Raw genomic sequence first — 15,864 nt, forward strand, 5'->3', positions numbered from 1 at the left:
TTAAGGGGTTAAGACTTAGTGTGACAAGGTTGCTGAGAAGAAAGCTCTGAGCATACTCCATCTACATTTTTAGTATGAATCAGAATGTCGATTGCGAGACAGACTTTGTCGTCCAACATCAGTGTCTGACCTCACAAATGCACTTTTGGGTAAATGGGCACCAATTCCTACAAACACCCTCCAAAATCTTGTGGAAAGCGTTTCCAGAAGAGGAGAGGCGGTTATAGCCGCAAAAAGGGGGCCCAACTTTATATTAACACACATGGTTTTGGAATGGGATGTCCAACAACCTCATTTAGGTGTGACGTCAGGCGTCCACATACTTTTGGCTATAAAGTTTAGCTATATATAGAATGAAAAATCTGGACAAAAACTGATCTATTGAATTCTGGTTTTCATCTTGAATTTAGCAAAAAGTTTGCGTACAGTGAACATTCGTTATATGGAACTTTTTGTAAGTTTGTGGAAGTGGCTGAAAATGTACATTTATTCTAAACTACTGTTCATCATACAATTGAATAATTTATGTATTATTGCATTTTTATTACCCAGAAACACACATTCCTATATCGAGTGCACCTCTGGGTTCATAAATCAGCCACTTGAAAGTGTATGGAGAGAACTACTTTCGGCTACCTCCAGGGACACATTAATATTCTTTCTGTAGTGTAAAAATCTGGAAGTCCACATAAAATACATGAAATACTCTCATAAATACATCTCTTTCCAGTACCTCATTTTAAAAATGTTCCCACAAAATACAAACTTGTTTTTGACTTATAAAATAATAAAGAAAAAAATAGACACATAATTTTTTGGCCACACTCGATATTATTAGTTTTTCCTTGCCAGCAAGGTTTCATCTCTCCAACTAGTATATATGAAATCTCACAGAAAGTAATATGCAGGCTCCTCTTTTGAGTTTGCATGGGTAAAAGGTACAGCCTACAATATCATGTATATATTATACCCCTGTATAGCAATATTCCCTTGTGTAATAAAGTTATCGGGTTTTGCATTTATACACAATTCAGGAATAGTGGTGCTAATCCATTATCACGACACTAAGACACTCAAAATGAGACTTACTAATAAAAAAAAATCTGAAACCTAACATCAAAGGCATAGCCTAAGAGGAAGTAGATTCTTGACAATATTAGGCACATGGAAAAATGGTTAGAATTTTGAAAGAACACTTTAAGGATTGGTGTATAAAAGACAGTAAGTGATAATAGTTGAGAGAATGGAGTTAGAACACATCTCTAATTAGATTGTAAATTATGCTGTTATTAATCTGTCATTAAACATTCTAATAAGTTATTTGTGAATCAACAGATTAGCATTGTGCCTATCAGCAAATGATGGGCTCCAGATCATCTTTAAATGGGGTTGTCTTCTGCTGAACCTCTGGTGCCCATTAGTTTGACAATACCTGGGCCCACTGCAGTGTCCTCTGTTTTTTTTATGGACCAGTCAATTACTGCGTGGAGTAGATGAGCATATCACACCCACCCTTGAGTTAGATCCTGGAGGACGGGTATAATTTTTTGGGGGGTGCAAGAAACTATGGGAGGTTGATGGGTATTTCGGCCAGCACTTTATAAATGTGAGGTTGCAAGTGACATGTTAATATGAAGGTACTCTTCAAAGAAGGAATTCAGATTAATGTGAAATGTAGCTAGATGATTTTTTTTTAAATTATTATTAAAGTAAGGAAATTTGCATTATTTGCTCAATGTTAATAAAACTGTAAATATAGACTTGTAAACTTGTTTAAAAAAATAGTTTCCCAAAACAATGATTACAATGTCACACAGAACTAGTTTTAATAACCGCCTATATGATTGTTATGTTCTGCACATATACATATCAGCAAATTTCTCTAGCAACACAGATATATTTGCCTGCATGAGCAGTTTAAAATTCCAAATTATATATATATACACTTCGGTAAAGTTTCTGTGGGACCTACTCATACAGCACAGCGTGATCTCGCGAGATCACGCTGTGCTGTCTTTCACAGCGTGATCTCGCGAGATCACGCTGTGCTGTGATTAAGTCCCACAGAAACTTTACCGAAGTGTCGGGAGTGTGAATAGTCATCGCGTCCTGGCTGGAGGCAAAGTCTATTCACTCTCAAGACACTTCAGTAACGTTAATGTGGGTGTATGTGACAGCACAGTGTGATCTCGCGAGATCACGCTGTGCTGAGTACAAATGGACATGAATGGAGAGAAGTGTATGATGCTGATTGGTCAGCGTCATACACTTCTCTTTACAATGCCCACTTAGTCAAAAGTTAAAAAACGCCCAGTTGGGCATTAAAAAACTAATTAGCAGAAATCTAAAATTGTTCATAACTTGCAAAAAAATTATCGTTTTTCAAAATAAAAACCATTGTTGTTATCTACATTACAGCGCCGATCAGATTGTGTAGGGGATAGGTGACAGAGCCTCTTTAAAATGAAGCCATACAATTTTCACAGACAAACATTTGGAGTAGTATGGGTATTAATGAAGAGCTCAGTGATGTTACATCTGTTATTTATTCAGGCTGATAAGGGTATTGCATAGGTAATTAGTTTGTGGTGTGTCTGTCTAATCAAGATGCCTTAAGTACAAATGCTGTGAGCTTGTGCATTGGTTTGGTGACAGAGACCTAACTGGAAGGAGCAGCTAAGTGGCAAAAAACACGATTTAAAAGCAGCTGAGCGAGTGTGGGAGCTTAGGAGTGAGAATTGATTTCAAGTGTGCAGTGTCTTAAAGAGGCTCTGTCACCACATTATAAGTGGCCTATCTTCTACATAATGTGATCTGCGCTGTAATGTAGATTACAGCAGTGTTTTTTATTTAGAAAAACGATCATTTTTGACGGACTTATGACCTATTTTATCTTTATGCTAATGACTTTCTTAATAGACAACTGGGCGTGTTTTACTTTTTGACCAAGTGGGCATTGTGAAGAGAAGTGTATGACGCTGACCAATCAGCGTCATACACTTCTCTCCATTCATTTATGTGCAGTCACATACACACACACTAACGTTACTGAAGTGTCCTGACAGTGAAAAGACATCACCTCCAGCCAGGATGTGATGTCTAATCACAATCCTGACACTTCGGTAACTTTTGTGTGTGATTTGCAGCACTAATTTGCAGCGTAATATCGCTGTAAACTGTAATTTACAGCGTAAACCCACGAGATTACGCTTGCTGTGCTGTAAGTCCCACACAAACATCCTGGCTGGAGCTGATGTCTATTAACTCTCAAGGCACTTCAGTAACGTTAATTTGTAAGTAAGTGACTGCACATAGTGATCTAGTAAGATCACTATGTGCAGAGTAAATGAATGGAGAGAAGTGTATGACGCTGATTGGTCAGCGTCATACACTTCTCTTTACAACGCCCAGTAAAACATGCCCAGTTGTCTATTAAGAAAGTCATTAGAATAAAGCTAAAATAGGTCATAACTCTGTAAAAAATGATTGTTTTTCTAAATAAAAAAAACACTGCTGTAATCTACATTACAGCGCTGATCACATTATGTAGAAGATAGGCCACTTATAATGTGGTGACAGAGCCTCTTTAAGTGTGACTTAAGACTCAGTGACTTTAGATTAAGTCACTTTAGAAAAGATTGTTGTTGGAGGCGTTTAGTGTATTTTTTCCCTACAACTAATTCTTGCTGTGCAGTATATAGATTTTATCCCCATTAGTCACAATGAACTCCATGGCTGCCAATCAGGGGCGTAACTAGGAAAGACTGGGCCCCATAGCAAACTTTTGACTGGGCCCCCCCCCCTCTCTGCTGGGTATCACACAACCCCCCCCCCCTTGTAGATAGTGCCTCCCTATAGATTCCACCACACAGCGCCCCCCTATAGATAGCACCATACACAGCCCCCTGTAGATAACGCCATACAGCCCCCTCTGTAGATAACGCCATACAGACCCCCTCTGTAGATAACGCCATACAGCCCCCTCTGTAGATAACGCCATACAGACCCCCCCCAAAAAAAAAACGGCCTATAGTTTGTCCTACAAAAGACATGCATCCCCTATCCACAGGATAGGGGATACATGTGTGATCGCTGGCAGCGATAAGGAGAACGGGGGACCGAAAGTCCCCCGAAGTTCTCCATGACTAACCTCGGACTTCCGGCGTCTGCGCAGTTCAATAAAAATGAAAGGAGCGCTGGTCACGCATGCGCACAAGCACGACCGGTGCGCAAGTCATTTCCATGGAGCTGCAGACAGACTACGGAAGTCCGAGGTTTGTCATGGAGAACTTAGGGGGGACTTTCGGTCCCCCGTTCTCCTCATCGCTGGGCGTCCCAGCGATCCCACATGTATCCCCTATCCTGTGGTTAGGGGATGCATGTCTTTTGTAGGAACAACCCCTTCAGTGGCGTCGCGCTGTAGCAGCCATAGCGGCTGCTAGCGGAGCCTGCGGCCATGGGAGGGGCCGTGCCGGCAGGTAGCACGTACCCCCTCATGCTGCAGGCCCCGTAGAAGTCGCTACGGCTTCTATAGCGGTAGTTACGCCACTGCGCATAGGTTTGTACGGCGTAAAACTACAGCTCCCAGCATGGCCGAAACAATGATAAGGATATGCTGGGAGATGCGGTTTCACCAAAAAAAATCATACCACCATCATCTCGCTGCAGATCATACAGTGACTACAATACTGATTAGAGGCAGAATAAACATTTACATTAAGTGACTCACCGGTGACGTCTCAGATTCTAGTTATTTTCTTCTCCCTCCGGTTCAGACATCTATGATGGATTTCTCCCGGCCATGACCCATTTCTGCAGTTTTCCGTTTAGATGTCTTCAGCTTCTCACTTTTAAAACATTTCTGCACCTGTAAACAAAGTTAAAATTCTCAACACATCTAAATATAACTGTCACACACACACACACACACACACACACACACCGTGCCCCCTGTAGATAGTGACCTACATAGAAGCCCCTGTAGATAGTGCCCACGTATGGACTCCAGAGCTGCAAGGCAATAGTGCTAACCACTGAGCCACTGTGCTGCCCTACATATAGCTTCCCCTATAGTTAGTGCTCCACGTATAGCCCACCTCTGTAGATATTGTCCCACATATAGCTCCCCCTGTATATAGTGTCCCACATATAGCCCACCCCTGTAGACTGTGCACTACATATAGCCACCCTGTTGCTAGTGCCCCACAGGTAACCCACCCCTGTATATAGTGTCCCACACATAGCCCACCCCTATAGAAAGTACCCTAAAAAATAGCTCCCCTATAGATAGTGCTCTACATATAGCCCACCCCTGTATAGTGTCTCACATATACTGCCCCACATATAGACCCCCCTGTAGATAGTGGCCCACATCCCCACATACAGACCTCCCCTGTAGCTAGTGCCCCACATATAGACCCCCCCTGTATATAGTGGCCCACATATAGACCCACCTGTATATAGTGGCCCACACCCCCACATATAGACCCCCCCTGTAGCTACTGCCCCACATATAGACCCCCCTGTAGCTACTGCCCCACATATAGACCCCCCTATATATAATAGCCCACATAAAGACGACCCCCCCCCTGTAGATAGACCCCCCCCCACTATAGATAATGCCATTCACATTTTTATGAGGAAAAAAATATATAAAGTTGACATACTCACATTCTCCGGTTCCCACGCTGTTCACTGGCGATGCAGACATGCTCTCTTCTGAGCATGTCTGCAGGAGCTGAATGAGCGTCCTTCAATGACGCTGATTGGCGGGGCAGAATGACTTGCCCCGCCAATCAGCACCTTCCAAGCATGGAAGCGGCGCGATGATGTCATCGCGCCGCTAGCCAATCAGTGTCATTGTAAGGCACTGGATGGTCAGGCACGGAACATGCACGGCCATTCAGTGCTAATACATGTATTTGGCTGCCGCTAGCACCGGGGCCCCCTCCGGTGCTAGCGACACCTACAGGCATGAGAGTGCCTGTGTAAGGCTCGGTGGCGCGGGCCCCACAGTAGCGGTGCTACCCCTGTAGCAGCCATAACGGCTGCTAGCGGCGCCACCGGGCATTTGGGAGGGCGTGTCGGCTGGCGGCACGGGCCCCCTCAAGCCCCGAGCCCCGTAGCAGCCGCTACTGCTGCTACCGCGGTAGTTACGCCACTGCTGCCAATGCTACCCAGTGTATATCCTGTGCCATGTATGCTCACCTTGAACAGCTGTTTGAGGGGCCATACTGCTGTGCAGGGTGTGTGAGAATTGCCCATTTTGTAGCCCAGATTCTGGATCTAAATGAGCAACTTTCAATACTGCAGGCAATAGACATGGAGAAGAGTTAGCTTCTCACTGAGCAGGCACTCAGTGGGGCTGGTTCTGGGAGGATGGAGCATGGAGGTTCAGGCTAACAAGGCAGCTAGCTGGGTAACAGTTAGAAAGCGGGGTAGATGGAAGAGTTACACTAGTTCTGATCTGGAACACCCCAATATATTTGCCAAGTTGGCGAATGAGAGGGCCATCAGTTCAGGGGAAGCACTGCTGCAGCAAGACACCTCCTCTAGCAACCAGGAGAATGACTGCTCAAAGAAGGAAGGGTATAGGAGTATAGGAAATACTAGACAGGTCCTGATAGTGGGAGACTCTATTATTAGGGGAACAAACAGGGCAATCTGTCACAAAGATCAGGAATACCAAACATTTTGCTGTCTTTCTGGTGCTTTGGTTCGGCACATTGTGGGTCGGGTTGACAGATTATTGGGATGGGCTGGTGTACAGCAGTCATGGGCACATTAGCACAAACGACAAAGTTGGAGTTAGGTGGAAGATCCTAAACATGATTTCAGGAACTTGGGTAACAAGCTCAGGACAAGGACCTCAAATGTACAGTAGTATTTTAAGAAATACTATCTGTACCACGAGCTGCACCAGAGAGACAGCGGGAGATTATAGGGAGGTGAACAAGTGGCGAAAGAATTGGTGTAGGAGGGAGGGGTTTGGGTTCTTGGAGAACTGGGCCAACTTCTCTATTGGCTACAGACTCTACGGTAGGGATGGGCTGCACCTAAATTGGGAGGGTGCAGCTGTGTTGGGGGAGAAGATGGATAGAAGTTTGGAGGAGTGTTTAAACTAGGGAATGTGGGGGGGGGGAATTACTGTATAGGAGGGGGGGACAGCGTAGATAGTGAGCTGGGGCTAAGAAATGAACATGGGGTGAAATAGAGAAATGGGTTTGAACAGTTAGTAGGAATAAAGAAAGTGGTACGGATAAATATATAAAGTGCATGTATACCAATGCCAGAAACCTCAATAACAAGATTGAGGAATTAGAGTTGATAATGCTGGAAGAGAATTGTGACATAGTGGGGATTAGTGAGACATGGCTGATTGATAACTATGATTGGGCTGTAAATATGCAGGGTTACAGTCAGTTTAGAAATTATCGTACTAATAAGAAAGGGAAAGGGGTTTGTTTATATGTAAAATCTTGCCCAAAACCCATCCTCCATGATAATGTCTATGAGGGAATAATCATGTGGAGTCCCTATGGGTGGAAATAAGGGGAGAGAGAAAAAATAAAAAAAATACTGATAGGGGTTTTTTATAAATTAAGTATAATGGAAGAAGCAGAAAATCAACTAATAAAGCAAATAGATGAGGCAACAAATCATAATGAAGTCATTATTATGCAGGACTACCCTGATATAAACTGCAGGTCCAACAAAAGAAACAGGTTTTTGACAATAATTATAGACAATTACCTTTCACAACTGGTGCAGGACCCAACAAGAGGGGGGCACTTCTAGACCTAAAATTAATCAATAGGCTGGACAGGATATCAAAACTACAAGTTGGAGGTCACTTAGGTAATAGTGACCACAAAATAATAAGTTTTTATTTATCCTTTAATAAGAGTAGTAGAGTATCTTAGTGGAGTATCTACAAAAAGAAAAAACTTCAGAAAGGCTAACAGCGAGATCACGCTATGAATGACAGCAGTAGCGTGATCTCACGAGATCACGCTGTGCAGCGATTAAGTCCCACACAAACTTTACCCAAGTCTCGGGATTGTGCATAGACATCGCATCCTGGCTGGAGGTGATGTCTATTCACTGTCAAAACACTTCAGTAAAGTTAATGTGGGTGTATGTGACAGCACAGCATGATCTCGCTAGATCACGGTGTGCTGAGTACAAATTGACATGAATGGAGAGGTGTATGACGCTGATTGGTCAGCGTCATAAACTCCTCTTTACAACGCCTACTTGGTCAAAATTAAAAAAACGCCCAGTTGGGCATTAATAAAGTAATTAGCATAAATCTAAAATTGCTCATAACTTCCTAAAAAATTATAGTTTTTTCAAAATAAAAAACACTGCTGTAATCTACATTACAGCGCCGATCACATTATGTAGGAGATAGGGCACTTATAATGTGGTGACAGAGCCTCTTTAAGGGCACAATGTCCTCAAAAATAGAAGTACACAAACGGAATAGGACATTTTTAAAAGCCTCTTAAATAGGTTCTGTGAAAAATATATACCTTAGAAATTTTCAAGCTAGAAACTGGATGAAACCGATGTGGTTAAATAAAACATTAACGGGGCAATAAATGATAAAAAAAAAAAGCATTCAAACTACTAAAGCAAGATGGTAGTGACGGGGCATTAAATAATTATAAGGGGAAAAAAATAAGTTGTGTAACAGACAAATAAAGGCATCAATGATTGAAAGAAAATTGAAATAATCCAAAAATATTTTTTGTTTTCTAAATAAAAATGTCTATCAGTGTGTTTTGTGCAACTTTCAAAATACTTTTTATTAAAAATTATTTGACCTTTTTGAGATACAGCTGCTTTGTATTCTGTATACAGAGCAGCTGTATCATACACTGACACCTGAATCTGTCAGGTCAGCGGAACTGACGGGTTCAGAGTCAGCGGGTCCTGGGTCAGGGGCGTAGCTAAAGGCTCATGGGCCCCGATGCAAAGGGTCTTATTGGGCCCTCCCCGCCCCCGGAAACTTCTCATAGCCGACAGCCCACAGCTTTCAGCTGCATCGCTGAGTCTCCTAAGTGACCAAACAATGCAGCACTAGCAGCCAGGGGCATCACTAAGGACTTAAAATGTCAGGGGAAATAGCCCCAATACATATGTGTCCCCCAAGAAAATGTGTGTTTGTGTGTGTGTGTGTGTGTGTGTGTGTGTGTGTGTGTGTGTGTGTGTGTGTTTGTATATGTATATGTGTGTGTATAGGAGAAATCATATCTATAGCACTACGACCCTATAAACTATGGATAGGATTAGATACAGTAGCTCAGCAGACAGTATCACACATGATAGAATTAGATATAGGGCCCAGCAGACTGTATCACACATGATAGGATTAGATATAGGGCCCAGCAGACAGTAACACACATGATAGGATTAGATACAGGGCCCAGCTCGCTGACATTGCGGTTCCAGCGCTGCACCCAAGAAAGGTAAGAATAATAACTATTTTGCTTCTTTATGTGTTACTAATTATTTTTGTGTGTTTGTGTTATTTTACAGGTTGGATCGTTGGACTACGTCTGATACGAGGACTACTTTAATTACAGCGTTTTTTCATTCTCAATAAAATGGTTAACGAGGGTTGTGTGTGTGTTTTTTTATTTCAATAAAATATTTTTTCTATGTCCTTGTATTTTTTTAAACTTTGTTATTACCGCCTTAGTAATAGCCGCTGGCTGATTTTATTAATACAAAAAGTTGTCATCGAAGTAGTCCTCGAATCCAACGTAGTCCAACGACCGAACCTATAAAAAAACACAAGCACAAAAAAAACGATTAGTAACACATGTGGTAGGTTTAGATACCCATATGTGATAATGTCTGTCAAGATAGGCTTAGATACAGGTTCCAGCAGACAGTAATCTTATACAGTATAAGATTACTGTCTGCTGGAGCCTTGTATCTAAGCCTACCATGTGGTAGGCTTAGATACAGGGTCCAATAGACCGTTTCACATATTGGCCCTGTATCTAAGCTTACCATGTGGTTATGGTAAGATGCTTAGATACAGGGCCCCAGCAGACAGTAATCTTATACAGTATAAGATTACTGTCTGCTGGGGCCCAGTATCTAAACCTACAGTGTGGTAGGCTTATACACAGGGCCCATTAGACAGGATCACACATGGACCCTGTATCTAAGCCCACCATGTGATTGGCTTAGATACAGGGCCCAGCAGACAGCATCACACAATCTGTGATCCTGTCTCATGGGCCCTCTAAGCCTGCTATATTGTAGGCTTAAAGGGGTTGTCCAGTCCCTAAACATTGATGGCCATCCTCAGGATAGGTCATCAATAGCTCATGGGTCAGGGTCCGACTCCCAGGACCCCGCCAATCAGCTGTTTTTAAGGGGCCGCAGCGCTCGTACGAGAGCTGCTTCCCCTTCATTTCCCTCACTTGGTCACACCGTGAATCGCTGACACGGATTCACAGTGTGAGCAAGTGATGGGAATGAAGGGGAAGCATCTCTCGTACGAGCGCTGCGATCCCTTCAAAACAGCTGATTGGCGGGGTCCCGGGAGTCGGACCCCACCAATTAGCTTCAGCAGACAGGGATATTAAACTTACCCTCCTCTTCAGCCGCAGCGGAGGTCCTGACCTGACTCTAGGATCAGGATGTTGTGCGTGGCGCATAGCATTGTGATGTCATGCGCTGCGCACAGCGCTGTGACGTCAGGACTTCCGCTGCGCTCTGGAAGCAGGAAGGTAAGTCAGGGGCGTAGCTAGGGGGGGCAGGCGGGGCATGTGACCCGGGCGCAACTTAGATGGGGGCGCCATTACCACCTCCTCCTGCACTATAATTGTACCTGTGTCTATAGGACACAGGTACAATTAGAAGCAATTAATAGCCGGGTACGTTCCGTTCCCGGCTATTCAGCTCTTTTGTACCAGAGAAGCGCTATCGCGCTTCCGTCGATGAAAGGCGCTGAGTGACAGGGAAAGTCATCCTGCCCAGCCAATCAGCGCCTTTCATAGACGCTTCGTTCAACCCACAGGAGACCTGCGCAGAAGAGAGCAGGTCTCCATGGCTGCCGGACGGCGTGGGAACGGGATTAAGGTGAGTTTATATAGTTTATCTTATTGTAATAAAAAGTGTGTGCCATTATCTACAAGGGGGGCTTTATCTACAGGGGGGCTTTCTCTACAGGGGGGCTTTATCTACAGGGCGGCTTTATCTACGGTGGGGGGGCTTTATCTACAGGGGGCTTTATCTACGGGGGCTTTATCTACGGGGGCTTTATCTACGGGGGGCTTTATCTACAGGGGGGCTTTATCAACGGGGGGTGCTTTATCTACGAGGGGGGCTTTATCTACAAGGGGGGCTTTATCTACAGGGGGCTTTATCTACAGGGGGGCTTTATCTACAGGGGGCTTTATCTACAGGGGGCTTTATCTACGGGGGGCTTTATGTACAGGGTGGGCTTTATCTACAGGGGGCTTTATCTACAGGGGGGGCTTTATCTACATACTGTGGTGGGCTATCTATGCAGCACTATATACAGGGGTGGACTATATCTACAGGGGAGCTATATACAGGGGTGGGCTATATATACAGGGGTAGGCTATCTATGGAGCACTATATACAGGGGTGGGCTTTATTTACAGGGGGGCTATATACAGAGGTGGGTTATCTATGGAGCGCTATATACAGGGGTGGGCTATATCTAATAGGGGCTATATACAGGGGTGGGCTATCTATGGAGCACTATATACAGGGGTGGGCTATATCTACAGGGGGCTATATACAGGGGTGGGCTATCTATGGAGCACTATATACAGGGGTGGGCTATATCTACAGGGGGCTATATACAGGGGTAGGTTATCTATGGAGCACTATATACAGGGGTGGGCTATATCTACAGGGGGCTATATACAGGGAGGGCTATCTATCGAGCACTATATACAGGGGTGGGCTATATCTACAGGGGGGCTATATACAGGGGTTGGCTATCTGTGGAGCACTATATACAGGGGTGGGCTATCTGTGGAGCACTATATACAGGGGTGGACTATATGTGGAGCACTATATACAGGGGTGGACTATATGTGGAGCACTACATACAGGGGTGGACTATATGTGGAGCACTATATACAGGGGTGGGCTATATCTACAGGGTGGGCTATATCTACAGGGGTGTGCTATAACTACAGGGGGCTATATACAGGGGTGGGCTATCTGTGGCGCACTATAGGGGGAGCTATTTGTGGGACACTATATACAGGGGTGGGCTATATGGGGGCACTATCTACATGGGGCTCTATCTACAGGGGGCATGGTGTGTGTGTGTGTGTGTGTGTGTGTGTGTGTGTGTGTGTGTGTGTGTGTGAGGGACACGGTGTATGGTGCTATTATAATTAGAGGTGCAGTGTATGGCGCTATTATATTTAGGGGCGTAGTGTGTGGTATAATGAGAACTTTATCTTTATTTATAGGTGTAGAAATGTTGGAAAAGTGAGAAGCTGAAGACATCTGAGCGGCAAACTGCAGAAATGGGATGTGAGCGATGTTCTGGTATTGTGTATAGAACTATATTGCTTGTAAAATGTACAAATGTTTTTATGCTCGAGTTACATAAAAAGAAATGTGGAAAAGAAATGACACGTCGTTGATTGGTAGAGAAAACAAACATGGCGAGGGGGAAGGAGATGTCGGGAAAGAGGTTGGGGGGGGGCGCCAAACTGAATCTTTGCCCCGGGTGCTGGAGAACTTAGCTACGCCTCTGGGTAAGTACTGTAGTTACTATAGTAACAGGGGCCTGCGTCCCAAGTTACTATAGTAACTTTTTATATATGTGGTGCGGGGGGCTGCGACCCCTATAGCTACGCCACTTTCCTGTGTGTCTCTGACACATACAGGTTTCAACGCTAAATAGAAAGCAGCTGTACCTAAAAAAAAAAAACGATCTCAAAGGTGTACATAGCCTCTAATTATTTTAGTGGAAATGTTTCCAAGACTATCTATGCTGTTAACATTTTTTCAAAGAAACACATAGTAGAGCTAAATTCAAATCAAAACATTGACAGATACTATTTTAGACAATATTGTACATTATGAGGCCCCGTGCACACGTCCATGCAGTATTTACGGTCAGTGTCATCCGCATTTGTGAACCGTGCTCACAGTAATAAGTATAGAAGTGTAAATACGAAAAATAGGACATGTCCTATTTTTGCAGCTCATTCCTACAGCACGGAAACACACACCCTTAAGTATATGGGAATATGTCTGTGGCCGATACGTGCCAGTATTTTATCCGCAAATACGGATCCGATAAAAACTAGGGACGCGTGCATGGGGCCTTACTGGATATTTTTATGGTGGTACTTACCTGCATGTTTTAAGAGTTTTTACCGCAGTCCCTAAATGTTACAGTAGGGAGTAAATAGAACTGTAAGAATTCCAAGGGACTTGGGGCCCTTTTACACAGGCCAATTATCGGGCAAATGAACGCTAACAGAAAGTTTTCAATGCCGAAAATAATATCGTTGTCGGCAGCACATCTCCATGTGTAAACAGGGAGACGTGCTGCCGACAAGATAGAAATGTATGGGGACGAACGATCATAGTAACGAGCGCCGATCAACGAGCTGTTAAGTTGATCGGCGCTCATTTACACAGCCCACAGCGGGCCGTGTAAAGGTGAAAATACATGGCCCGACGTGGGCCGTGTAAACAAGCGTTGATCAACGAGATAGCTCATTGATCGGCACTCGTTTCCTACTTTCACAAGGAGCTAGTATGGGGACGAGCGCTCGTTACTCCGGTCATTCGTCCCCATACATTTTTATCATGTCAGAAGGACATGTCTCTGTTTACACAGGGATATGTGTTGCCGACAAAAATAATAGTTTCGGCATTTAAAACAATGCAATCAGCCGATGAACGAGTGTTTGCTCGTCCATCGGCTGATCGTTGCCCTATTTGCCCGATAATTGGCCGGTGTAAAAGGTCCTTTAGACCCTTGATCATTTTTTTATGCTGTGTAGTAAACAATAAAACAGACAGAAATGCCTAATCACAATAAACTGTATACTTGCCTTAAAAACAAAGGGCTCTAGTAGTACACAGTGGTGTAATGTGGAGTAATGTATCATTTCGATTGTTCTCCCATTACATTGCTAATGCATTTTTAGGTAGCTTGACTTTATAACAACATCAGACATTTTACTTTAGAGTGGAGCAGTAGAGAGAGATTAAATGACATTAGAAAATAATTTGGAAATAGACGCACAAATGCTAGAGCTGAATGATGAAGGTGAGAGAGTAAAGAAAGTGTATGCAAGATTATGCATTCAGAGGTGGCTGCAATGATGCACGAGACATAAGAAAACAGAACGGTGTAGTGAAGGAAAACTGGGAGATAAAAGGAAAATGGATGGCTTAGAGCAAACAAAGCTACAAATGGAAAACAGGACGGGGTATTTGTTTAATAGAGATAGAATACACCAGATAAAACTACAAAAGTGAGGACAGACACAAGATAGGACAAGGTTGAATGAAAGAATGGAGAAATATTCCCTGCAGATCACAATGCAGATCTCTACACTATCCCCATATATTTTCAATTTAAATGCCTGACAATATTTTACAGCGGCCGAGAGGTCTTACACAACTTGAATAAATCTTTCTTAATCTCTTGCTTGTTTGAGATATCATAACGTCACAGGAAAATCCACTTTCTTTCTTTAAACATAATTATTTTTTACAAACAATGTCACGTTCTAGATTAGTGTTTAGTTTTTCTTTGGTTTACTAATGGAATTGATACATTTATGTGCAAATAAGGATTAGGGAGGTCTTCTTAATTTTGCTGCCGAGATATGCTACAGCATAGCAATTTTCTAATCACCCCCGAAGGAAGTCAGATTGGTAAATTACACACCAACTATGAGGATCCAAGCTGCATATTAAAACAGGTCTGCAATGTGCTGGCTGTATAACTAATAAATGTACAGTTCACGTAAAGCCTTTAATTCAAGAATGGTTCGCTTAACGACATTTCCTAATTAAACCACCTCGGCGGGCCACGATTTACAACCATTGGATTCACTGTAGACATTTATTTAAAGTAACATAAAACGCAGAACAAACACACTGCCTCATATGTTATGCTATGTCATTAGGTGGACTCGAAGCACATTATAGCACGCTGCCTGAACAGACCAGCCCTGTGGCTCAATGGGTGAGTTGAGACGAAAAATCATTTGGAGCCGTCGTGAAATATTTACAGGGTATGACACTAAAGGTGAAAAACAATATAGAAACAGATATAATGTATAAATAATTGTGAGGCTAAACCTTTGGTCATTCAGTAAACATTATTTACCAGGAAAAAAAACACCTGTATTATCTGACTCCTATTATTTCATCCAGCCACTTCTGGGTTATATCTCTTTTTCTGAAAGTATATCTGTCATTTCAGCTCCCACGAGGGCTGTAATCTGGCTTTCTAGAGTTCTGCATTTCCAGTCTGCCTAGTTATGCAACAATATACTCAACCGCTGTTTTTGCTTCTGAACTACAGTATATCAATTTGCCATTCAGGATCAAGGCTCCAAACCGTTTTATTTGTTTCTGGACAACTTAGGCTAAAATCAAAGACAGACAAAATTATTACAGACAAATGGGAAAATCAAAAAGTAACCATAAATGTTAAATGTCTATGAGTTAGATAACTAATATAAATAATTTAGCAGAATTTACTATGAACTGTAAAATAATGATAATTGCACACTAATAATAATGGTAATCAAAATAACCCGCACGGCTTCAGAATAATCTTGGATGCGTGTTTTTTTTATTGTGGATACTGGCCAA

The sequence above is a fragment of the Rhinoderma darwinii genome, chromosome 4, assembly GCF_050947455.1.
Source record: "Rhinoderma darwinii isolate aRhiDar2 chromosome 4, aRhiDar2.hap1, whole genome shotgun sequence".
Lineage (NCBI taxonomy): Eukaryota > Metazoa > Chordata > Amphibia > Anura > Rhinodermatidae > Rhinoderma > Rhinoderma darwinii.